This window comes from Epinephelus fuscoguttatus, linkage group LG23 (assembly GCF_011397635.1).
Source record: "Epinephelus fuscoguttatus linkage group LG23, E.fuscoguttatus.final_Chr_v1".
NCBI classification, from domain to species: Eukaryota; Metazoa; Chordata; class Actinopteri; order Perciformes; family Serranidae; genus Epinephelus; species Epinephelus fuscoguttatus.
The window spans coordinates 9,313,540-9,340,924 of NC_064774.1; the positions used below are offsets into that span (position 1 = coordinate 9,313,540).

The window sequence follows — 27,385 nt, forward strand, 5'->3', positions numbered from 1 at the left end:
ATATTTGGACTTTGATGTAAACATGTAAACAGCATATTCTGTTTGGATATTCTGAATTAGACCTTTTTCCAAATGTTGCATTTTCCAATTAAGCCATATGGGACGTTGGTATTTTTGGATTTTAACAGCATTCTTTGGACATGGAGGTAGAGCATTCAGTATTCCATCTCAACTGGGTTTATTACTGCAGTTTGTGAGACACAGCTTCTTGTTGCAACACGTTCTCATCTCAGCATCAAATACTGAAACTTTGTCAGTGGACCTAAACGGCAAATATGACATGCTAGATTCTCTCCTGTGTCAGGTTGTTACAGCGTGTCAATTTACACTTGTTACACACATTGTGACTTTTCAAAATACGCTTTCATTTTCACAGTAAACGCAGTTTCTGCTCGATACATGCATTTGGTCTTTTCAAAATAAAACTTACAATGTAGGTAAAACACTTGGGCAGTTTCCATACATCATGTATGTGTAACGTATATCAGGACGTTTAATGTACATCATTAAATCAAGGTTTTGATAGCATGTCTTTCAAGAAATACGCATTTTATTTTCCGAATCTTTATTCACTGAATGTACATGATCTTTAACTTCTTAGTTATAAAGTGCAGCAGGAATGAGTCCTAAAAAACGGAAGTGAGTCAGCATTTTAGCACTGGTCTGTGGTTAACACAAGCTTGAGAAATTTTCAGGTTTTGTTGTACGACATAAATTGGGTCAATAAAGTTAGCAGTTGCCAACGAGCGGCTAAATGAGACTGCAGAATGTCATCATGCCTAACAGCCAAGGTTATCATAATGGAAACTAGACTAAAAACTACAACAGGGTGTAAGAAAACATTTTAGTCAACTGAAATAAAAATAAAAAGTAGCCTTTAGAAAAAAAATAACTGAAAGGATATTGTGTACTTACAAATCTAAAATAATACACTGGACACCTCTAGTTTTAGTCTTTGTCAGTGTGGTCAAATTTGTCATGAGGAGGCATTGGTTCATATGTTTATTGAGACTGGGAGGAACTGGCTTCACAAAGTGTTGTGCTGGATTCAGGTTGTGGCCAAAGTAGAAGGAAGCATTTCCACAACAGACAAAATAGTAGCTCAATGCGCCACTTCTGCCTACAAGACAAACTTGGAGGATCACAGGCAGCATGGCTTTGAGCCAACCAAAACTAACAATAAAGCTTTTTATTTCTCAGAATTGAAGCACTAACTCAAACATTAACATTAACATTAACATTAACATTAACATTAACCCATCATACTTGTTAGAAAGACTTAACTCACCATCTGTGGAGCAGCTCTGACCTCTTGACGTACGAGGAGAACGACGTCATCACCTGGAGCAGCCACGATTGGTGGAAGTTAACCAATCACCTCAGATTCACCTGAGAAACAGAGGATAAATTATTCATGCCCAGCTTCCAGAGACAATAGGTTGTCAACAGTGGTTCTACACAGCAAGCTTCAGAAATACACAATTTTCTTGAAACCAATTTTAATGATTATTTTCATCAGTTAGTTATTAGACAGTGAGTAAATGAAATGCTAGATTGTGCAGGGACATTTGTGGTCAATGTGCTCAACTACACTTCCTCAGATAAAAGTTTCTGTTCCTTCCTTTCTAAGAGTACTTCCTTAAATCACTCCTAAGCTAGGACTCCTTAGTACAGGTTTTTAGGCTAAGTCAGGAGCTCTGAGAGTGTTCTCAGAATGTTTGTGAATATGACCCGAGAGTTCGATCCTCTGCCTGACCCTCCCTGTGTCCAAGACTATTCATTAATTAAACAGTCTAAGCTAATTAATTGTTCTATATCATCATGCTATTATTTATATACGTAGGGATTTTAATACCAGAGGTGGAAAAAGTACTGAAAAATTCTACTCAAGTAAAAGTATCCTTACTTTGATGAAATTCTACTTACAAGTAAAGCTACCCATCTAAAAATCTACTCAAGTAAAAGTAAAAAGTAGTTTGTTTAAAATGCACTCAAAGTAGAAGTTACTTAGTTACTTCCAACAACTTGATGGGGGTCACTCCTATGCAGTGCAAAAATGGTCCAGAGGTCATAAATCCAATCCAAAAACTGGTTATTTTTTTATGATGAACCACAGAATTCAATTCAGTTTAGGGCTGCACAATATCATTAGAGCATCACCATCGCAATGTGCTCTTGTGCAATAGTCACATTGTGAGACTCACACTATAAGTTCATCATATCATCAATATAATATTAGTCAAAGGCAATATGCCTGCTTATTTTGCTGGTTAATACTTAAGGTTGTGAAGTTCTCAGTTTCCATGACAGTTTGATTGTAAAATGTATATTTCATGCAAATACAGCCTTTCCAACTCCCAAATGATGACGTCTTTCCAAATAGAGCTGTTCAAGTTACAGCAATACACTGTATATTGCAATACATATCGCAGTATACAAAATTGTTGTCGCATTGTCAGTTTTGTCTAATGTTGTGCAGCCCTCACTCATTTTGACTCACCAACACAACTGTTAGACTGATGACACACAGAGCAACTTTTTGAGCAATGTTGTTGGGCATTATTCTCAGGGATGCAAACAGGTGTATGGTCAAGAAAGAGAGAGCTTGTCGAAGCGAAATTCTGAGTATTAAAATACACTAACACTAATTTGGAAGAATACTGTGTATTCCAAAACAGAACAAATCAGAGTTCCCCCTATATGCAACTGGCAGGTGGTGCTCCGCTGCTGAAATATGACCGCTGCTGCTGATTTATTTTTCTTTTTTTGTCTTAGCTCTTTGTTATATTATTTGGCGCTACAGACGCTTCATATCCAGGTCAATTCACACTCTTGTGAGTAAAGCATATAAGAGGAGAGGAGTGGGCTCTGTCTGATCTCTTCATAAACTAAAGTTATATTATTTTTCCGCATGACGGACGCTTCATATAATAACATTATATTATTTATTGTGTTACGATGAAACATTTCACTTTATAACGTGATGACTTATATTGTTTACAGGACGTCATTTCTGTCTCTGCATGGTCGCACTTGTACTGCTGCATTGCTGCCACCGCTCCCTTGATCCAACAAGGAGCAGGACGACAGGGCCTCCTCTGAAAATCAATAAACATCTCACTGGTCTTAGACACATTAATGTGGAGGAAAGAGTGGCCACACCAAAAAAAACCCAAAACAAATTCATCCAGCACTGAGTCATGATCATATTCTGATCCATGAAGAAGGCTTACAAATACTTGTCCGCATACCTAGAGACGAATCTTGATGAGTGATCACTCTGACATTCATTTGTGTATTTGAGAAAGAACACATCCCTGAGGGGAGAAGAAAGATGGGTGCTGGACTCTATGATGATATGCAAATATCTAGTTTCTCTTCCAGTATCTAATGCAAACTGCAGTGCAGTGCATATGTATGTGTTATTTTGATATTACTTCAGTTTATTGACCTGTTGTAGACAGTATTAGAGCATATGGATCATTTCCTAATCAATGATCATGATTAATTCAGCAGATCAAGTCTGAGCACTGTCACAAAGAAAAACTACACATAACTACATATGTCAGATTAGAACATAACAAAAGCAAAGTTCATTGTCATGCACAGCTGTTTAGATGCGTACACTCAGGAGATTAGTATAGTTAGTTAGAATAGTAGTTTGTAGTCGTTGCTATGGTAACAAAACGATGCCAACAGCTGATAGGAGAGCTTACCTTTAACAGGTGTGAATCCACACAGCAGGCAAAGGACGATGAGGGTGAGGATTATAGGCGACAGTGAAACACTGTTACTGAGCTCCTCCATGTCCATTTAAATGTGTGCGACCGTAAATCAGTAAAGATTGATGACTAACTTCAATCTAGCTGTGTGGGATGTTTCGTCTAGTCCCGACACATTTCACCAGTGACCTCACTGATCCTCCGCCTACAGGGGGGAAATACCTGTGCTATGTCGTCGTCTCGTAACATTATGATACTGTAATTAATCTATTCACAAGTTTCTCCAGAAGCCTATAGGCACTGCCATGACAGACAACTACTTCCGCTATCTGGCAACCTGTGTAACAAATCATTTTTAATTAATAATTTGATCTCTTCTATAATCTTGATTTTATGTTTTTAACTGAAACATGGCCTGACAAAAACACAGGTAATGCTGTTCTAACAGAATCAGCTCCACCCAACTACAAATTTGAATCTGAAACACGAGAAAACAAAAAGGGTGGAGGTGTCTGTGCAATATTTAGAGATCATATGGTTATGCACAGGTTGTCATTTGGGGTGTTTTCATCACAGAAAAGGGAGTGCCGGAGGGCCGAGCGGAAATGGCGCAAGTCAAAGCTTCATGTTTATTATGAAATTTATAAAGAAAAGTTGTACGTGTTCAACCGGATGTTACGTAGAACAAGGGAGAGGTACTTTTCGGAAATTAATGGAAACTGCAGTAACAACTCGCGTGTCTTATTTGCAACAGTGAACAGATTAACAAACCCTCCAGCTCAACTGCCATTGGAACTGATCTCCACATCTAAGTGTAATGAGTTTGCAGTATTCTTTTGCGACAAGGTTCAGACCATTAAAAATGCCATCAGCTCCACAACACCAATAACAACCCTGCAGCCACCTACACACTTAGAGCTGACTCATTTTGCACCTGTAACTGACAAAACTGTCCAAGAGATCATCACCAGTCTGAGTTCGTCTACATGCTGCCTCGATGTGTTACCCACTAGATTTCTAAAGTCTGTGCTGAGCAGTTTGTTACCACCACTCGCTCACATAGTTAACATGTCACTACAATCTGGAACATTCCCAAAGGCCTTGAAAACTGCGGTCATAAAGCCTCTCCTAAAGAAGAGCAGTCTTGATGCCACAGTACTGAACAACTACCGGCCCATTTCAAATCTGCCGTTTTTAGGCAAAGTCCTTGAGAAAGTTGTTTACCAACAGCTTACTGACTTTCTCCTAAAGAACAACTCCTTTGATGTTTTCCAGTCAGGTTTTAGACCCCATCACAGCACTGAAACCGCTCTTATTAAGGTGACAAATGACATCCGCCTCAACACTGACGCAGGCAAAGTCTCAGTTTTAGTCCTTACTAGTTACTAGTTACTAGTGTGTAACTTAGCCATACTTTTGTGTTTTTCAGACTGTACACCTGACTTCTCTTCAACTGCCTCAGACCAGACCAGGAGCTCAAGTCCTGCACATCCCCCTGAACCAAAGATGCACTCGGTCCATACACAGTGGGTGGACCCTGCACGACAGGATCATGATTATTGCCAGATGGCCAGCAGAAAAGACGTGCAGGATAAGATGACTCAGTGTGATGAGATTGGCTACTTCCTGCTTCAAAATGATGCTGCTTTGCTCTACACTGGTATATCCCTAGAAACATTTAACATTCTTGTGTCAGCTTTGGAAGGGTATGCCAATAATTCATTTACAATGTCTGTGCAAGATCAAGTTCTCATGACACTTATGAAATTAAAGACCAACCGTGTAGTAGGTGATCTGAGTAGACAGTTTCATGTATCACTGAGCATGGCTAGCAAAATAATCTCATATTGGATTGACAAACTAGAGGAAGTTTTGCGACCTCTAATTCCATGGCTTCCAAAAGAAACTATTCGTGCAACCATGCCTGCAGCTTTTAAGAGTAACTTCCCTAATACAACATGCATTGTGGACTGCAGTGAAAGCCTCTTACAGAAACCCAAAAATCTTGATTCAAGAGGGGAATCATACAGCCATTATTATTCACATAACACAGTGAAATACCTGGTAGCGGTTGCCCCATGTGGACTAATTATGTTCATTTCTCCAGCATATGGAGGGCGATGCAGTGACAAATTCATCACCATGGACTCAAGCATATTGGACTACTTAATGCCTGGAGATGAGGTAATGGCGGACAGAGGCTTTACCATAAAAGATTTGCTGTTTGAGAGAAAAGTAAAATTGGTAATGCCTTCTTTTACAAAAAAACGTGGACAACTAACTGAGGAACAGGTGACAAGCACCAGACGAATTGCACATGTAAGAATTCATGTTGAAAGAGCAATCAGACGTTTGAAAGTATACAAAATATTATCACAGGTTGTTCCGATCAGCATGGCTCCTTAAACAGACAAGATTTTAAGAATATGTGCTGCTCTTGCCAATTTAAGGAGGATCTCATTCGTGATTAGAAATAAATCAGCATGAAATCAACATGCGGACTACTTTTACAGGGCTATTAAGGACATTGTAAAGGACTGTCAAATGAAATGGTGCTGTAATAGTTGAAAAATGGATGGGTACAAAACATGTATGGAGTTATGGATTTAATGTGAACATTCTTTGCATGTTTGTTATTTTGTACAGAATGTGAATATTTTTGCATTTTATTTTACAATGTATAAACTGTATACATTTAGTGTCATCACTTAAAACAATGAATCCATGTCACCTTTAACGTTACTTTGAATTTGTTTAAACTCTGTTGTACAGAATGCAAATACTCATGCATTTCATTTGTATAATATAAACTATGTACATTTAGTGCTATCAGTAACAATTAATTCTTGTCACCGTTAATGTAAAGCTGCAACAATTAATCGATTAGTTTTCAAGTATTAAATTAACCCCTAACTATTTTGACAATCGATAATAAATATTATTTTAAAGAAAAAATGTCCAAATTATCTGATTCCAGCTTCTTAAATGTGAATATTTTATGGTTTCCCTTGTCCTCTATGACAGTAAACTAAACATCTTTGGGTTGTGGATTTTGAGCTTTGGCAAACAGCGATCATCATTTTCACTATGAATGTCGTTCCGATTCGCTTAATGTATGGCACACATTAATGTACACGCCACATGTGCAGATGTGCACTAAACCTTGCCCATTATTTCAATGTATCTTTCATTTAGCTTAAGCCATCCTGCAGCATATTCCTCTACAAGCCGAGGTAGCATACGTGAGAAGTAAAAACCTCTCAAGCGCTTTACTAGCTCCCGCACAAACGCCTCGTCATACTGCACTGTAAAAGAAACATGCTCACTGGGTGTCCAGATCAGAAGTGTAGCAGACTTTAGACCTGTGCAAAACATTGCAAGCTGTACTTGCATGTAGTATCCCCTGCTGCCAGTTTTCTGCAGCTGCAGCTCTCGATATCACTGCATTTCTGAGTAAGCTGATTAGTGAGTGAGAGTTGGGTTGGCACAGGACATTTTATTTCGAGAAGCACACGTGTGTCAATGACCCCATCCGGACTGGCAGAGAGCCATGGTTCTTGGACACTTATAACAGTGCCCTTGTGAGTAATGTTCATGCCCTGTTCTTTCAGTTGACGGCAAGCTTTAACTTCATTTTCTTTACCATAGTTAGTAGCATAGTTGCCACGAAAGGAGGGTATATGTGCTCACAAAGAAATTTGTCACTGCTTGTGGCTGCATGTACAGGAACCTTTTTTGCTGAGCTTGCTGTAAGTCTGATTTTTCTACAGTTGTGCCACAAATCAGATGCACTTTGCTCTCTCGTTTCTAATTCTAGTTGAGCTGCTTGTGCATCACAAACTTCAACATATGCCTGGTAAAATGTCTTGCATGGGTCGCAGCTGAGACCATAACTGTGTACCTGGTGTGGTTGACAAATCTTGTCATCAACTGCACTGTTTCCCCTGCTAGGTTGTTCTGCAGATGATGAGGCATTATAACACTTTCCTATTAAGGTGTTCTTGAGGGAAAAAAGTGGTTGGATAGGGGCTTTGTCTACACTGTCTCTGAAGTCTTTGTGTGACAGATGATGAGGTGTATTTGGGAGTGATTGAGTCACTACAGCTCTACAGTTCACACTATTGCTGTTCTGCCCTGTGTTGTCTGAAGTTGATCTGACTCAGACGTTTCGGCTCAAGATTCTTTGATGTCCCTGCATTCCACCTGCGCTGCTCATCTGTACATGCAAGCCCTGTCTTTCCACTGACCACTGCATTCTGCACCTGCAGTAATGACATCAATAGTATCTTCATTTCTCCACTTGCTATTGACATTACTATTAAGTATGAACCAGAGGTGGGTAGTAATGAGTTACATTTACTTGAGCAACTTTTTGGATAAATTGTACTTTTAAGAGTAGTTTTAATGCAAAATACTTTTAACTTTTACTTGAGTAATATTGTTCTAAAGTAACAGTACTCTTACTTGAGTACAATTTTTGGCTACTCTACCACCTCTGGTATGAACTAAGCATGATAAGTAGATTAGATTCAACTTTATTATAATTCAGATTATTTTATTAATCCCAGAAGGGAAATTAATTTGTCTGTCAGCTCATCTGCCATTCATCATTGAATTATAGAGTCTGATGGCTGTGGGTATTAAAGATCCTACATATATATTATTTTTATATGTGTGTGTGTGTGTGTGTGTATATATATCAAACAATAAATGTTACATATTTTGGATTTATGAATACCTTCCATAGAATAGCTGCTGCATGGCTACATGATTTCCCTAACCCGGCAATACACGAGCAGCATGACCCACGCTGTATGTTTAGCTTGATTGACGCTCTGGCTGGGCTCTACTGCTGCCTTCAGAAATAAAAATTCACCGTGTTTCTTGAACAGTACTGTACCTATTTTGTTACTATGCAGGTAATTATATGCTTCTGTGCTTTTGTAATTCCGTAATTCCTCGCCATCAACACCTTCGGAAAATACAAAGTAATTAACAATGTCGATGTAGCTAACATCGGGCCATTGCTTCATGTCATCTACCCACTCCGTGAGGAGTGATGGGTGAGGCACTGTTACAGAACTGTCCTCACGACTTTCTAAAACAGCTGTACTGTGTATCCACCTCCGATTTTTGTCCATTTGCATCATGTCCATGGCGAAAAGCCGGTGTTTACGGTGGCTTTCACCGCTAGCTCAACCGTAAACACCGTTAAACCGGAAGTGCTTTACCGGTTTCCGGTTTGAAACAGGAAGTCAGGAATCAAGTCAGGAAAAAGGTGAATAGTTATTTTTTTGCCCTCTAACAGCGAAAAATTAAATGATAAACAATGGTAATAGGGTGAATTCAGGTAATGTGGGACAGTTTTTGGTAGATGCTCCGTAGACTTATATAAAAACTATTTACTTGCTCCAATGATGTTTCATTAAATCATTTTTGGTCTTATTAACATTTTATGTTTGAATTCAGTGGGAATACAATCTTTTTTTAGAAGCCACACACCTTCAAACATAACATGACACCCTCTTTCAGCATGCATGTTCAGGTAATGTGGGACAGTTTGTTTGGTAAAGTGGGACAGTCATTCTTAGATTTAAAAAACAGGCCTCTTTGCGGTGAATACAAATCATTTCAATTAACAATTAACAATTAACAATTAAAGTTAGGGTACTTTTCAAAGACAAACCAACAGCTGCTGGTCACCTTCTACCGCTCCACCATCGAGTGTGCTGCTGACGCAGTGCATCTCCCTGTGGTATTGTGGATGTTCGGCTGCAAACAAAAAGGTACTGCAGTGGGTGATAAAGATTGAACTAACATTGATTTTTAATAACTGCATGATGTATTTTTGTATGAAATTATTTATTAATTAAGAATTATTTATGAATTAAGAACAGATAATAGGAAAATAACAGGAAACAGAAGAGAACAGAAAAACAGTAACGCCTTGCTGAAAATATCCAGTTTTAACACCACAAAATCATGAATGTCTTGCTTAAAATATCCAATTTGATCACCACAAAATCGTCAGTGTCTTGCTAAAAAATGCTATCGCCACAAAATCATGAACATCTTGCTAAAAATAAACAGTTTTATCGCCACAAAATTATGAACATCTTGCTAGAAATAACCAGTTTTATCAACCCTGACCAACCCTGACTAACAGTGTGTGAGAGTCTTGCTAGGCATAAATTTATGAAACAGAAGATTAAAACACTATTTCTGAATATTTTCAAAGTGGTAACGTTGTGAAAACACTGATAAACACCCACAACTGTGACAGATTATGTTTAAATGTGCTCTGTATTTGTGTCGCGACAAAGCATTGACTGCTTGCAAGCTAACACGAGATAGCCAACAATGTTACCTATAGCTAGCTAAATGAAATGATGGAGTAGGCCTAGTTGTAGTTCTACAAAGGTTAAAACTTAGGAGGGTTAGGGTTAGGGCCAGTTTTATAGCATAAATAAAGCATAACACGCTGTCCCACTTTACCTTAACAATGCCCCACATTATCTAACATGTTCAGCTAATGTGGGACAGTGACATAAATCATGTTTTCATAAAAACAAAGGATTATTTTACACTTTTTTCTCCTGTTTCTCAACCAGTGTTTAACCTACTTCATTATGAAACAGAAGTATAGGTTCTTACCTGATTTAAATTTCATTAAAAGCCTTAACATTGAAAAACTGAAACCCACTTGCCGCTGAACTTACCAAGCATTTGTGCTGTGCAGACCTCCTGTGAAGATAGGCCACGCCCACTCTGACGATGTCAGACCAACCCAAACCATTGTTTAGTGGCAAGAAGTGTTGTAGCAACAATTCAAGATCAGTTTTGATCATTGTGTATTGATTTTGACCATATAAAATCATCACATTGCGTACACGTCCCACATTACCTTTATTCTGCCTAATAATTATATTTTAGCATCATATTTTTATTCTTCAATAAGTTGTGTGTGGTGCAGCAAACAAACTCACGTGAGGACGGTGCGAGCTACTGGAGTTACTCAGTCCATGATCGGCACAGTTTGGGGTGTGATCTTGAGCCAGGATGAGAGGTGCACTTTGTACAAGAGAAGGTTTAAGTTCAAAAACACAGTGTGGTCCGGTTATTTTCCATGAGGTCTGCAGAATCACTTCCTTGTTCAATGGTTTGAGTCTCACTGATCAAGCTGACGGAAAGAGGGGGGGAGTGTCTTAAGGGCACAGTATCAACCTTTTAATTCGTTTAGTGTTTTTGAGCTTGAGTTTTAATGACTGCAGAAAAGTTGTTTTTATATCAATATTTTTCTCCCTTTTTGTTTATTTACTTGATAATTATTAGTCAAAAATTAAATGCAAGTTAAATGTAATCTATCCTCATGTGCTTCTCCAGTGTTCTCTCATCCCAGGATACATTTGCATGTGGGGCCCATGTGGGTAGTAAACACTAATACAATACACTACAACACACTTGTAGAGAGCCACATTCTTTCCCTTTACCCTCATCAGGGAGGTTTTTATTCTCATCTCATAAATAGTCAGCTTTTTTATAGTCAGAGAGTTACTCTGCACGGTCTCCAAAATGCATCCAGTGTCCTCCCACAGTCTGAACACAGGCTGCCTGTACATGTAACTAAGAGTGTTTGTCTTCAACATAACAGCGTTAACCTGTCCTGTGTCTCACTTCTTGCTCAGTGCATGCTGTGATTGGTGTGTCAGTGGAGCACAGATCTCCATCAGGCAACCAAGTGGCTGCCCAGACTGATAGCTACTCACTTACTCAGTGTAGAAGCCCAAATAATAAGGAAAATAATCAAATCAAGAAAATCTGCATGTCCACAAAAGCAGGCACGCAAAATGCTCCAATCCTGAAATGCTCCTGGTGTATTAGTACATTGTGCAGCCAAGGGGAACAAAGCTGGGTGGCAGAAAAGTTGCGGCCTCCACCGGCCGGTTAACATGACTGAAGTAAATTGAGTTACAGTTACAGCTCAATTTGGCCATTTAATTGGTCTACTGTCCTTGTCCCAGTATACAAGCACAGGAGGGGAATTGATTTATGGACCGAAGTCCAGCTCTGCTCCCTCTTTCAGCTTGTTGGACTGTAGTGGTTATTCTTGATCCTATAACCACTGTGGTGGCTGAGCAAAGATATGTCTGACTCGACGATCCAAAAACTTCAGTGCTTCAATGCTCAGAAGATGTAAATTTAAGTCTAAATAAAGATTCAAAGAGAAACTAAGGATTCTATAAACACTGAAGCAAGGTCAGTCTCTGTATCAGGCCTTGAGGATGGAAGCCTCTCCTTGCTTTATCCCCATCCATCCACAGCCACTAGATGGGGTCAGCTCAGAGACCAGAAAGAGGTTATGGTTTGTTAACATAATTTTGGCTCCTACAGGACCTGTCTCCAGTTCACTTCTTAGGACACAGACCAAACAATCGAGTGTCGTCCAGCTGTTCCGACTCGTTTCTGAGCAGGTCGCCAGCCATTCTGTGTTTTACTCCCATCCATGTCTGTCAAAATATTTAACTCTTCCAGCTGACACAGGATGAACTGTGTCTCCTCGTCCGTCCAAAAATGCACAGCTCTAGATGTAGATTTCACAATGTTGTTACTGGCTTCGTCTTCTGTTACGATTTAATGCTATTAGACTTCCAGGTCAAAGGCTGTGGCGGACACTGTGGAGCATGCAGTGCTTAGACCACTTTGGCTTTGCTTGACTGTATACATGCAGGAGGAATTTGACTCTAATCAGATTATCTGGGTGTGTTAGTCTGGATTTGAGAAATTCGATTTAGTACAATTTCAGTGGGACTGAAATGTTTAGGTGTATTTTAAAAGTCCACTTTTACGGTGCTTTCACACCTGCCCTGTTTGGTTCGGTTCAAGCGAATTCAAGTTCATTTGCCTCCTAAGTGCGGTTCGTTTGGGCAGGTGTGAACACAGCAATCACACAGCAAAACAACCGGACCTAGACCTTGTAGGCACATGACCACACATAATCTGAGGGGACCCCTCCATTATTGACCCCATCAAACAAAATGGGGGCGCTAGAGAGCTCATTTCTTATCTAGGCCTAACCGTTATATGGATTTTTACTAAACTTGGTAGATATGTAGAACAGGACGCCTCAAGGTGACTGGAGAAAGTTAACTCTAATTGGCAGCTGGGTGGCGCTATAACAACAGAAAAATGCTTAAAAATGGCTAAAACGCAACTGATCACTGTGGCTCCCCCTGTGGACCAATGTTGTTGATTCTTCTTCTAATTTTTGGTATGACTGTGTCATGGTATGGTATGCTGTACATAATCATGGAAACTGTCAGTAAGTCATTCTGTCTGTCCCACGTTTTTCTACTCACTGACGTGGTCAATCTATGTGAAACTACACATAGGCATTGAGGACTGGCATAGGCAGAAGGTGACAAAGCTACCAATGGGTATGGACTAGTTCTTATTATTTTTAGTGATATTTATATTTGTCTGACAGTTTCGATACAGTGAGGATACTTGTTGTCATTGTTGTAATTAGTGCCATTTGTAGTTCTACTGTGGTTAATCTATTGGTCTTGTTTGTCTGTTTTCTTTTTTGTTTTGTTTGTTTTTGATTATTGTTTTGTAGTTTTCCTGTTTTCTTGTTGTATTTTGTTTCTTTTTGCCGTTGATTTTTAATTATGTATTTGTTTGACACTATGATGTCATGTTTGCTTGTGTGGACCCCAGGAAGAGTAGCTGCCACCTTGGTAATGAGTAATGGGGATCAAAATAAATAAAGCTTTACTATTGTATTCTTCACAAATAAACAGAACATTGAGAAAGTATTAATTGGGAAAAAAAATAAATAATCAAAAACCAGAAAGGACACAAAATTAAATGTGCTCTTCAAAAGTATATTTCTCTGAAATGCCCCTACAGTGGGGTTTACTTATTGTAAAGAGGTGATAATTTAACAGGGCAAACACAGGCAGCAGACTCTGTTAGAGGAATCCGTTCACAGCACTCTGAGCTTCCACAGCATCTGGACAGATGTTAAGAGTTGCCCTCAAAAGGGAGACCATCACCCCACCTGGTGGACATTTTGATCTAAAGCACTTTCATTTCACAGACACAACTGTCTGACCCTGATCTGACTGAAGACCTGAGACTTACAGAATCAGTGACACCATTTTTAACAACGTCTGATTTCCTTATTTATGTAATATTTTTCTGATTTCAAACATATATGTTTCATTATTATTGTTGTTTCATTAATATTTTATATTATATTATTGCTGGCAATTATATTCCAATTCATTTTTTGATTATTTTAATTGTCTGATTTTACTTGCCTCATTACTATCCTGAAGTGTTTTCATCCCAGTTCAACCAAAGCAAGACGCTTCTTCAATGAGAAGTGAAACATCTTCAAGAAACGCAAGCAAGTCCAGTTGCCTATGATATAGCATTACCATGACCTGGATGACTGAGAATCTTCACCAAAGCACTTTGTAACTTTGCTTTGAAAAGTGCAATATAAATAAAGTTTATTATTATTATGTGATTGTAATGAGGTACTGCAAATGATTTGCCAAAATATGTAACACATAAAGGGACAAATTATTCATACAATTAACAAAACATAATCAACCATAACTTTTTAATGACGTTTGTCTAAAAACTGGCATAATGTAACCTCACAGTGATGTAAAGAACAGTAAACTGGCGCCCGCTCCTCAAATTTCTCACAAGTGGTGATGGGCTTGATGGCTCCCTCACTGACACTAGCTACCTCCTGGCTAGTAACGTTAGCTGTAACATTAGCCTTCTGGCTATCGTTTGCCTCTTTAGCCTGGCTGGGAGCAGCTCCCTGAACTGACTGAAGAAGCTGGTCATTATATTATGAAGTGGGTTTAAAGCCCTTTCCAGTTCCGTCTTTTCTGGCATCCTGATTTATGTGCAGGTCCTGGCAAAGCAAAGAAGTTCACTCAAACATCAGCTAATAGTTCATTAAGATTGGCAAATTTCTCAGGCCATTGTGTTTTTTGCATACCAGACAAAAAACACGTTACTAAAGCAACAATAAGTACTGTGCAATGTTTTTTTTTTTAATAATATAACAATAATAATAATAATAATAATAATAATAATAACCTTTATTCATTAAGCGCATTTCAAAACAGTTACAAAAAACTGATAAAAACACTTTGGAATATAAAAACTGAGGCAATCAAAGACAGTCTAAACAAACTTAAAACTCAGGCAAAATAAGGAAAGGCTCTCCGATAAAAGTAAGTTTTAAAAGGGACTTAACGGAGATCACTGACTCGGCTGACCTGATTTTCTCTGGATGGCTGTTCCAGAGCGACGGGGCCCTGACAGCAAACGTTCTGTCCCCTTTAGTTTTCAGCCTCTGGAACAGACAAATGATCTCTGCCTGTAGACCTCAAAGTACGTCCTGGCGTGTACGGTACTAAGAAGCCTGAGATATAGCTGGGAGAGAAACCATGAAGAGTCTTTGAAGTAATCAGTAAAATCTTCAAATCTATTCTAAAACATACTGGGAGCCAGTGTAAAGAGGCTGAAACTGGAGTGATGTGATCACGCCTCTTGGCAGCTGACTTCTGTACAGTCTGAAGTCCATTAATAGATCATTCAGGCAAGAAAAGAGCCTGTTGCAGTGATACAGGTGTGAAGAGATGAAGGTGTGTAAAGATGTCTTTAAAAGTAAAAATGGATCGCATTTTTGAAATATTTCTAAGATATAAACATGATTGCACAAGCTTTGTGACATGTTGCCCAAAACTTGAGTTACTGTCAAACCAGATGTCAACATTCTTGCAACAGGTTTGACATTATCTGATAGGGGATCAGCAAAAGGCAGAATTTACTGAGTAACGTGTGGATCTAACGGCCAGGTTTATCTGTGCATCATCAGCATAAAAATGAAAACAGACACCATGTCTCTGAATAATATGCCCAAGGGAAATAAAACTGGTCCCAGGACCCACCCCTGAGGCACACCATACTTGATTGTTTTCTTTCAAAATAAAATTTAGTTATCATTGCCTAAATTTAGGATGAAAATGATTATTTTTGCTGGCGTCCATTAGTGGCTGGGACCCAGAAAGTGTTTTGTGATCTGTGTTTGTGCTGTTTTTCCGTTGTAATATTGAAAAATACTGTGCATTTAGGTGGAGGTAAGGAGAGTTTATTTGCAAAGCATCTTTCCAACACAGAGACAATTAAAAATGCAGTACATAAGGCAAATAAATGCATTCAAAACACATCAAAGAGGCGAATAAATGTAATTAAATCATCAAATTAACCATGTCAATTAGCTGGAGCTAGTTGCTACAAAGCTACAAAGCATGTACCATAAAATGTATTTTAAAAAAATCAGCATATAACATCTTCAAAAGAAGGTTTTGGAAGGTAAAACTCAGACTCTACTCAAGATTTTAAACAGTATGATGAATATTTGCTGTGTACATAACTATTTTCATTACCAAAGACATGACACTGAAGTGCAAGATAATCTCAGGAGTGTTTTTTCCTATTTGGAATTATATTCATGCTTAGATTCATTTTATAAGAGTTAACACATTTTAATCCAAGCGTTAGTAGCCTACCATCGCTGCATGATTGAGATTTAATGTCAAGTATAAAGACTTCAGCATAAAACACTTGCTAGTTGTTACTGTGGTACTGGTGTAACACTTGGTAGTAGGCAAGGACATTCTGGTAATATTGAGAAATAGCGAATTGTGTAAGAGGAGGACAGGAGTTAGAAAGCGGAAGAGGGGCTTAAACGTAGCTGGAGGGTCTGAGGTTTGAGAAGGAGCTGAAGAGGATGGTTGACTGTGAGTGGAGATGATGAGACGAGCTGCTGAAGTGGTGGAGGGTGACTGAGAAACACTGAATGTTGGGTGAGAAGCATTCGTGGTTTGAAAAGCAGCTGTGCTCGTTTGATTCAGAGAATCTGTGAAAGGAAAAGTGGTAACCTTGCTGCTTGAAGAAACAGACAAACTACTCTGAGATGTTGGAGAAATTAATGGCTCAGTTGTCATTTTTGCAAGGTCAGTAGTACTTGGTGCTAGTGTAAGTTGAGGATCAGTTGAGTCTGAAGTGACAGAGATGTTACTGAGAGTGGTGGTGGCTGTTTGCGGCGTAGAAGAAACTGCAGCAGTAGCTGAGGAGGGTTTAGTAGATGTGCTTTCCTTAGAAATAATAGCTGTCTGAGTCGTAGCTGTGGCTGCACTGACAGAAGGGGTTGATGTAACAGCGACAGCAGAGGGTGCATATATGGATGTTGTTTGGGGCATTTTACTTGTTGGAAGCTTGGCAATGGCAGATGATTGTTGAGTAGTAGTTGCTGGATGAATAGTAATGGCCTTTCTTGGAATGGTGGTAGTTTTGTGAGGACTTGTTGGTTCAACAGACACACTGTCTGGAGGACCTGGGTAGTTGGTTGCAGCAGCAGAAACAGTAATGGCTGGAACAGTAGCAGTAACCTCAGATGGAATTGCAGGAGTTACCACAGACTTAAGAGTTTTGGTAGTTTTAGGAACAGAAGTGGCAACAGGATGCTCATTGTTTAAATGAGGAGTGTTAGTAGTTACAGAAGCAATGTCAGAAGAAGGCAGATTGATCAAAAGAGGTGCCAAAAATGTCCCTGCCACCGTTCCTGAAAATGCATTTCCAAGTCCAGTAAATAATCCTGTTAAACCAGCTCCTAGACCCCCGAGAGACAAGCCACTGCCTGCGATAGCTAATGATGGTACTACACCTCCTCCTCCTGCTGCTGCTCCTGCTGCTGCTCCTCCTTCATTTCCTCCCTGCTCCACTCTGTTTTTGTTTTCATCCTCATGTTTCTTCTTTGTAGTTGTGGTAGTGGTACTAGTTGGAATGGAAGTTGTTTGGGGTGCAGTAGTTGTGGGAAAAGTAGTGGTTGGATGTTGTGGTCATGGGGAGAGTGGTTGTCAGTACAATAGAAGTAGTTTCTGTAGCTGTAGGTACAGTGGTGTCAGTACAATATAAGTTGTTGGTGTTTGTGTAGTTGTAGGTACAGTGGTGTCAGTACAATAGAAGTTGTTGGTGTTTCTGTAGTTGTAGGTACAGTGGTGCCCAAAGTGGTAGCAGCAGTAGTTGAGGGAGTACTGGTTGTCGTAATAACGTGGCCAGTTGTAGTTGTGGGAGGGACAGATGTTGTACTGGGAGGGGAAGATGTGGTGGTAACAGGGGCTGATGTAGAGGTTCCTGGTGTGGTAGTAAAGAGGCTAGATGTGGTAGTGTTAGGAGCAGTAGTAAAAAGGCCAAATGTGGTTGTAAGAGGGGCAGGCGTAGTACTGGGAGGGACAGATGTGGTAGATATTGGGAGTGATGTGGTAGCCAGAGGGGCAGTTGTGGTATTAAAATGGTCAGATGTAGAAGTTCCAGATGTGGTAGTAAAAAGGCCAGATGTTGTAGAAAGTGGGCCCGATGTGGTGCTGAAAATGGTGGAAACTAAGACTGATGTGGCAGTAATGGCAGCAGATGTAGTTGTAAAAGGGCCAGATGTGGTACCTAGAGGGGCAGATGTTGAACTTGGAGGGCCAGATGTAATAGTAAATGAGGCAGATGTGGAATCTGACGGAGCAGATGTGGTAGAAAGTTGGCCAGATGTAGAAGTTGCAGGTGTGATGGTAAAAAGGCCAGATGTGGTACTTGGAGTGGTAGAAGGTGGGACAGATGTGGTACTGAGAGAAGTAAATGTGGTAGACAGTAGGTCAGCTGTGGTACTAGGTGGGGCAGATGTGGTAGTGGACTGGAGAGGTGGCTGTGATTGTGTGTGTGTGTGTGTGTGTGTGTGGGGAGAGGATGGGCGTAGTTTAAGTAGGTGGTGCTGGTGGGCATTGGCAAGTTTTGCTTGCAGCATTAAGTTTTGGGTAAAACTGAGTGACAGTTGTTTGGAGAGGACATTGTGTTCCAGGAAACACATCATATTTTGAGTTTGGTGTACTCAGTTTATTATGGAGGTCTTCTAAGGTCTTAGTCTGCAGATATTCAGAACTTTGATAGTTGATGTTTTCACCCCAGTGTGCAGCTGCTAGCCATTTTTTCTCACTTTGACTGTAGCAGCAGAATGCTGACCACAGCATGGAAGGAATATTAACCCTGTTGTTTAGCTTGTTGTTGCCAGGCTGTGCTCCAATTACCAGAAAGCTTTCTGTAATATTATTGTTTCTGATGCAGTATTTATCCAGAACACATTTGACGCAGCTCTCCATTTTCCGCCAGCTTCTTTGGTTGAATGCCTTTTCTTGTGGAACAATGTTGGTCAGGGTAAAGGTTGCGTTCTTGTCATTTTCTGTCATTCCATAAGAGCATGGAAATAAATGCCCTCTGTCGTACACTCCATTGTTTTTGTAATCATTATCCCCGGCCTGGTTGTTGTAGGTCTCGGATATCTCACTCATGTTCTTGTTGCTGTCTATGTCTTCAAGCTGTAACAATTGAAACAGTAAGTTACTGATGCAGTCAGGGTAGTTGTAAAGTAGATTAAAGACGCAAGTTCATTGTGACCTTGACCTTTGACCCCCAAAATCAGTTCATTGTTGTGTCCAAGTGGACGTTTGTGCCAATTTTGAGGAAATTCCCTCAAGGTGTTCTTGAGACATCGCCTTCACGAGAATGAGACGGACCAGGTGCCAATATCCTTGATTTTCAACCACAAAATTTAATCAGTTTATCCTAAAGTTCAAGCAGATATTTGTGCCAAATTTAAGGATATTCTCTCTGGGCCCTTAGTGAGATAACGTGCCCACACAAATGAAACAAACCAGGTTACAGTAATCTTGAACTTTAATCACCAATATCTAATCAGTTCATTCTTAAGTTCAAGTAGACATTTGTGCCAAAGTTTAGGATATTCTTAAAGGCCCTTCTCAAGATAACATGTACACAAGAATGAGACCACCCAGGTCACAGTAACCTTGACCTTTGACCACCAAAATCTAATCAGTTGATTGATGAGTCCCAGTGGACATTTGTGCCATATTTGAAGGATGGGACGGACCAACAGATGAACAACACAAAAACATAATGCCTCCGGCTACGGCTATCACTGACGCAGGGGCATAAAAATGGTAGAAACCTCACGAGGAGCATCTGAGAAGATTACAGGAGATGCTGTGGGCAGTGTGATTTTTGCAGCATAGCTAGATTTACAGTAGTAGGCTACATATGTTGTTTTGCAACTATGGAACATGCAGTGGCAGAACGATATACTGTATGTCAGCTGTTTATATAAAAGCGGTACCTGTGGTTCTATTTTCCAAGGGGTTTTGGGCCTCCCACCCCTGTCTACTCCTCTGTACTTATTAGCAGAAAACACTGGAATCCTATTCTGTGTGTCGTAAAGCGTCACAAATGTTCTCACGTTACTCAGAGTCTGGCAAATGACTTTGTATCTGCTCTCATTCTGGATTCTCCCTCCCTCCAAGACTCCCGGCACATTTGGTGGAGTTTGCTCCAGGAGAAACTCTGCACACTTTGACATCGACTGCACCACTTCAGTTACTGAAGGAACGATGGAAAGGAGGAGGAGAGCAGCGAGGGGCAGGAGGCAACACATCTTCAGTAATGTCTCTGTCCAACACTGTATCACTGGGAGGAGAGAACAAAACAAATGATCAGCAAGACAATTAAGTTAGGCTGCACGTACAACTACAGTTGATTTGTTCTGTTTGCAACACAGTCAAAGGTCGACAGTTGCATGTCAAGTCAAATATTTATGTTAGAGTTGAAGACTTTTTCTCCACTCTACCAGGGAGCTTTTTCATCAGATGGAGAGATCCAAAACTTTAAAACAGGGTTGTTCCCACTATGTATAAATTCTCCGTATCAAGGTAGAAATTAATAAAGAAGCCATGAACACATTCTCTGTTTAACAAACCAAATACCAACGGACAGGGTTAAGTGGACAACACCTAAAATAAATACCTTTTTCAACACAAAAATATATTTTTTTACATGAAAGTGTTTTAGACAGTTGGCAATTACTTAAAGAAGTTGGTCCAAACCAAAAACATCTTAAATTAAATAGTTTGACCATAAAATATCACCACAACTTTTGGATTAACATGAATTTGCTCCAAATTAATTAAGCTTTTTGAGGCCAAAGCAAAACGTGTTGGTTGTACTTAAATTGAGTTTGTCAGATTATAAAAGACTCATAGGACTGAGTCAATACTGCCAGAGTTGGAAATACTGAAAAAGATGTATGCAAATAGTTACCTTTACTATTTAAAGTTAAACCAGTGCATTCTGTTTAAGAGTGTATATTAAAGTTTTTATTTCCTTTTCCAAATTACTTGATTTGTTTTGATCTAGTGCTCAATCTTGACACACTAACATCTATCTGTCTTTTTATGAAGTTAACACCAAATAAAATATCTAAGATTTGTAGCTTCATCCTGACTTGTATTGATATTGCAGTATCAAAGTACTTTGTATGTGTCCAAAAATTTTGCATTGCATTCACATAAGATTTTGCAAAAACAGATTGCAGCACAGGAAATCTGAACCGTAGCATCTATATTTAAGAGAAATGAAAGTGTATGCTTAGAACTCCGATCCAACATGAATTCAGAGAATTGTTTTTAAGACAAGTGAAACATGCTGCACAGACAGACAGAGGTGAAGGTTCTTCTACGGCACTGGCAATGCAACTGACACTGTCTTTTAGAAACTGCATACGTACGACTAGCTTGTTTACACAATTGTGATATATTGAGAAATGTAACTGTCAAGTTAAGTTGAGTATATCATTATGATATAGCCCAATTTGCCTCAGCGGGCTTCACAATCTGTATGCGGCATGAGACACCCTCTGTCCCTACACCCTCGCAGCAGATAAGAAAAACTCCTAAAACAAGTCTTTAACGGGAATAAACTGGAGGAAACCTCAAACGAGCAACTGAAGAGGGCTCCCTCTCTCAGGACAGACAGACGTGCAAAAGATGTGTGCACTAAATAAGCAGCATAATTACAGTACACACTCCCAAATTGTCAAATACCACTGCTTTGTCAGAGAGCAACACACAGAGTCATCTTTGGTGCCAACATGATACACACCAGACACTTCAGTTTTAGAGGCAGCAGGCAACAACCCAGGGCCTGGTTGTTCAAAAGGTGTAATCTGGATAAAAATGATCCATGTCAGTCAGGAACACTTTAGTCAAAGAAAACTTTATTTTCATTTGCAGCACTATATTTGGTGGTATGGCTCTGTTCTGGGGCCCCTCTGCCTACGCATGAAAGCCTTCTCCATGCGCCTACGTGTGTCACGTTGAGTGACGGACCTGTCAGCCTAGGTGTCATTCTCTTCTGTGAATTCTGATAAAATACTTTTTCACTATGTCTGGTGAAACTCTTGTGGTTTTATTTCTCGTATCAATGGTAACCATGGCAACAGGAACAATCCCTTTTTGTTCTGGTCACATGTTCAACACACAGTTGCTGAAGACAAAAATTTAGCTCAGAATAGTTGTTAGTCGTTACAGACACGGACAGTGCAACAGGTACCAGAGCTCCGCAGAGACATTTAAAAAAAAAATGCTAAGTTTACATTAGTTAAATATTTGTTAAAAAATAAATCAGTATTTGCTGAACTGAAGGCAAATTGCTTTAGAAAAGAACCAGCGTTGGCGGTTAGCCACCAAGAGTAGCAACTGGGACTAACCACAGGCAGTCTATGGGACTAACTAGTTTACTGCTGCTTCCACTATCTCAATGGAAGTTCGCACAACTTAATTTCTACAGTAGTGCCCTGAGGAATAACGTAGATAAAGAGCAGGAAAGTTGATATAGAGCAGGCGGGTCAAACAAACTGGTGTTTTTTTTCTGAATCATAACCACATACTTTCATTGCCTGAGCTTAAGAAATTCAACATGAAAATGAAGTGTTTTACCTACGTTCTAAGTTTACTTTGAAAAAAGCATGTTGCGAGCAGAAACTGTATATTTCCTGTGAAAACAGAAGTTTATTTCTTATTTCATTTCTGAATGTCTGATTCTGACACTGGAGGATACATAGTATGTCATATTTTGACGTGTGTCCCCTGACAAAGTGGCGATATTTGACGAGTTGGGATGAGATCATGTTGGAAAAGATGGATCCAGGAGGATGTCAAGCAGCCACACGACCTCCTCTGCGCCATGTAACTTGGAAAGAAGACAGGCTACACAAGCACAACTGTAGCACATCATTCTCACAGGTAGAAGAATGAAACAACTCCAGGGGTTGTATTTGCAAACATTCTGACAACACTCTCAGAGAGTTCCTAACTCAGGCTAAAACATTTTAGCAAGAAGTTGTAGGGATAAGATGTGCATCTATGTCATCTCTAATCACTGGCCAAAAGGTGGTAAACAGATTTGCAACAAGGAAAAGTTTGCTGTGCGAAGGGAAAGACAGAGACTGCACATTGATGGTGAGGGTTTACTCTACAGAATGACCGCCAGCAAGTCAAAGCGATTCTGCCTAAGAAGTTCCATGAGCTGGTTTATAAGGCACTGCATCAAGAAATGGGCCACCTGAGTAGAGAGAGTATTGACCCTCATCCGAGACCGCTTTTATTGGCCTCACAAGTAGAAGGATGTTGAGCATTACATAGCACGAGCGCATAGTTACAACAAACACCCCAACCAGCCAACTAGAGCTCCCCTCACCAACTTCATTACTACGTACCCATTCAAACTGGTTGCCATTGATTTCCTACATTTGGAAAAATGTAAGGGAGGTTAGGAATAAATGTGTGCAACACTTTAGCTTAGGAGTGATTTAGGAAAGTTCTCAGAGCAACTCTGAGCAAGGAAGAGACATAAACTTTTACCTTAGTGAGGTGGTGTGGCTGACCCTGATGCTAGGTATGATGCATAAGTAACTTATTACTCTGCACAGAGAGTAATATTGTAAAGTAATGCATTACTTGCCCAGCTTTGCTTTACCTCTATATTTTACACCAGAGACATTAGGGATGAAGACACTAATATGAAATCTATTCATGGAGGAGATTGATGCCTATTTGAGTAAAAAGTAAACTCCTTAGCTGTGTGAGTAAATGCCCAACACACATCCATGAGGCTGAAATCAGAGAGTAAATGCTTTATGAGATTGAGTTTTGCTGGTTCTGTCAGTTTTGGATTAAAATGGTATATCAGAACCGTAGGCTACTGTTTGAGCTTACCTTTAACAGGTGTGAATCCACACAGCAGGCAACGGACGATGAGGTTGAAGAGTGTAGGCGACAGTGAAACACTGTTACTGAGCTCCTCAATACCCGTAAGCTTAATTTAACTTCAATCCAGCTGTGTGGGATGTTCTCCAGACTAGACCCGCCCTATTTCCCCAATGACCTCATTCAAACTCCGCCCTAGAAACTTGAAGGAAATCGCTTTAGGTGTCTCATGACATTATAAAACATAATTATGATGCTATAATTAATCTATATTTATTTTTCTTGCCCTCTAGCAGCGAAAATTAAATTACAAACAATGGTAATAATAATTATATTTGAGCATAAACTGTTTATTCTTCAATAAGTTGTGTGTGGTGCAGCAAACAAACTCATGTGAGGACGGTGCGAGCTACTGGAAGTTATTCAGTCCATGATCGGCACAGTTTGGGATGTGATCTTGAGTCAGGATGAGAGGTGCACTTTGTAAAAGAGAAGGTGTAAGTTAAAAAACACAGTGTGGTCCCGTGTATGTTCCATGAGGGCTGCAGAATTGCTTCCTTGTTTGTTGCTTAAAATTACACACATCCTACTGACAGAAAGACAGAGGAGGGAGAGTGTCTTAAGGGCACAGTATTAACCTTTGCATTCGATATTTAATTGTATAATATTTGCATATTGTCTTGTTAGCGTTTAGTGTTTTTGAGCTTGAGTTATAATGACATTTGTTTTTAACAATGATTTATTGGCTCCATAAGTGAAAAACTGATGGTTTTTTTTGCATTGACTCCAAATGTTCGCATGAGAGTGAAATTCAAAATGCTGTAAAAAAAATTCAGTTTTTGAGATAAAATTCTGATATTTTCCAAACATCATCTACAATGGCTCCAAAATGTTGTCTTTTTTTTAATGAACATTGAAAATGTATTTAGCAAGAATTTGCAAGTATATGTTTACAGTACCGTTTACAGTCAAACATTTTGATGCACTGTAGGCTCAATTTTTGATAAATCAAAACTCTGTGTGGATCGTGTGTGTAGGACAGTCTGAAGATGCTCTGTAGCAAGTTTGGTGTCAATTGAGTAAAAATTGTGGGAGGAGATAGGTTTAAGAAGTTTTTTTTTTTTTTGAAACAAAAAAAAAACAGTGATGAACTTCATAATTTTTAATAGGTTTAAATGTACAAAAGTGCCTTCAGTATTGGGGCTATAGTTTGATGAAAGTTGTGAAGTTGAAGTTGAAGTTGAAGAAGAAGAAAATCAAGAAAATCTGCACGTCCACAAAAGCAGGCAGGCAAAATGCTCCACTCCTGAAATGCTCCTGGTGTATTAGTACATTGTGCAGCAAAGGGAACAAAACCAGGTTGCAGTCATGGCAGCCAGAACATGGCGCAGCTGTGCCTAGTAGAATTGTCCTTCCTGGCTCCCTTACAGTCAAGATGGCAGCAAAGATAACAAAAAATGGTGGATTATTTATGTCATATCATACCTCACTTTTTTTTGGAACTGATATGCCCCCTTTCAGCCTGTATTGAACCTTTTTCCGGTTGACCTTTTACATCGTAGACCAAACAATTGACAAACAAGTTAACTATGGTTAGCCAGCAGCAAACTGGTACCATGGTGGACAACTTTACAGCTATGTACATTTCATCCATCCAAAAATGCACGGCTCTGAATCTCGCCATGTTGTTAAAGGCTTCTTCTTCTGTTATGAATTGAAAGCTTTTGACTTCCTGGTCAAGACCTGGGGCAGAAACTGTGGAGCATGCTCAGAGCGCCTTGGCCAGTTTTTGTCTGATTGACTGTATACATGCAGGAGGAATTCAACTCCCAACTGTATCATCTGGATGTGTTAGCTCGACCCAGAAATTCGATTTAGTACAATTTCAGTTGGACTGACATGTTTACATGTATTCAAAAAGTCAGATTTTAGTTGGACTAGCGCAATAATTGATTTTCTCTAATGTCATATAAATGTACTGACTGATGGTCTAAAACAGTCAAACAGTTTTTTCGGCTGTTACGAATCACTGCAAACAGGACAGGTGCTTGAGCATAAACGTGTATACAAAATACTAGGCTGATTGGTCCAGTAGTTTGCGAGATGAGCTGCAGACAGACGGATACTCGCACACATACATGCACACAGACGACCAAATGCATGATCCCTCCCACAAACCAAAATCACCAAGAACAAAGGACCTTTTTTTCTCCAATAACCCATTCAATCAATAACAGAAGTTATAACAAACAATCCAAATTAGAATAATTTTGCTCTGCTGCCATTCAGCGAACAACAGGCAGAGCTGCTAACAGCCTCAAACAATCAAACTCCACAAATCCGTTCAGCAGCTCCACCATCCACAGTCAGACACAAACAGCTGATTATTTACTGCTGAATTATAGCTCACAACTTGCACCAACGGCTAATGCTGCTCCGGTTTGAGTGTTTTAGCTGGTGTAGACTATTTACTGGAGTTTACCTGCCTGTTGCTCATGCGATATTTGAAGATAATTACAAGCACAGCCCGTCTCTGCTTTCAGTGTCTGATAGTCGACCACTTACATCTCCGTCTCATCTCAACAAAAATGAAACATAGATTTTGTCTTAGTTCAGATCTATTTTAGCTCGTCATCGTCTCATTTCCATCATGGGAAAAAGGCTGTTGACGAAAATTTTTTGACGGACACCGTCACAAGTTAATTTTTCTTTTCCATTTAAGTTGTAGCCCCTCCACAACACACACAGACCATACATACAAGTATTAAAATGACAAGAGAATGAAATGAAATAAGACTATTGAGAGAAGCTGCTACTGCAGCACTGAAAGCAGGTGTTTATTAACGAGACGTCAGGCATTTTCAGCCGCGATAGTGACATCAAAACCATGCTTTTTAGCCAGACACTGGGGCATTTCCAGCACTAGTTGTGATGACAAAATTAGATATTTTAAGCCAAAACATGATCTTTTCCTAACCATAACCAAGTGGTTTTTGTGCCTAAATATAACCACGAGTTAACCACCTCATTGTTGAAACATAAAGAAACATGAAGTTTCAACCTATCCACTACATACTAAACGTACAAATGTTAGGTACCAGTGATTTGCAGAAACATACAATGCTAACATTTATTCTGCCAACTAGGTTTTTTGGACTCAAGTATAACATAGATAACTATACTGCGGCACACACTTGTGCAGCAGCTTTTGGCTCAAATGTCCTGTGTCTTTTGTTTCATGTTCTTTGTTGGAATGCATCACTTGAGTCTCACAACTAATTTCATTGTATTCCTATGCAATGACAATACATGCTTTCTAGTTGTAGTTCTAGTTGTAGTTGTAGGTGTGCATTTTGCAATGCAAAGTCATGCAAAGAGAGATGAAATGTTTCTTTGTGTCCAACCATCACATGCAAAGCTATCTGGAGACAAAATTCAAATTACATCAACGTTTTACAGAAGCAATCCAGT

The 27,385-nt window shown here is 39.5% G+C and overlaps 2 protein-coding genes across 5 annotated transcripts in view; both read right to left on the bottom strand.

Annotated features, from left to right (window-relative positions):
- The window catches only part of LOC125884451 (myelin-oligodendrocyte glycoprotein-like), a 75,058-nt gene that overhangs the window by 34,058 nt on the left and 13,615 nt on the right, over positions 1 to 27,385 (bottom strand). The gene's annotated exons all lie outside the window — the stretch shown is intronic.
- LOC125884450 (uncharacterized) overlaps positions 1 to 27,385 on the bottom strand; it is a 57,176-nt gene that overhangs the window by 9,054 nt on the left and 20,737 nt on the right. The window lies entirely within an intron of this gene.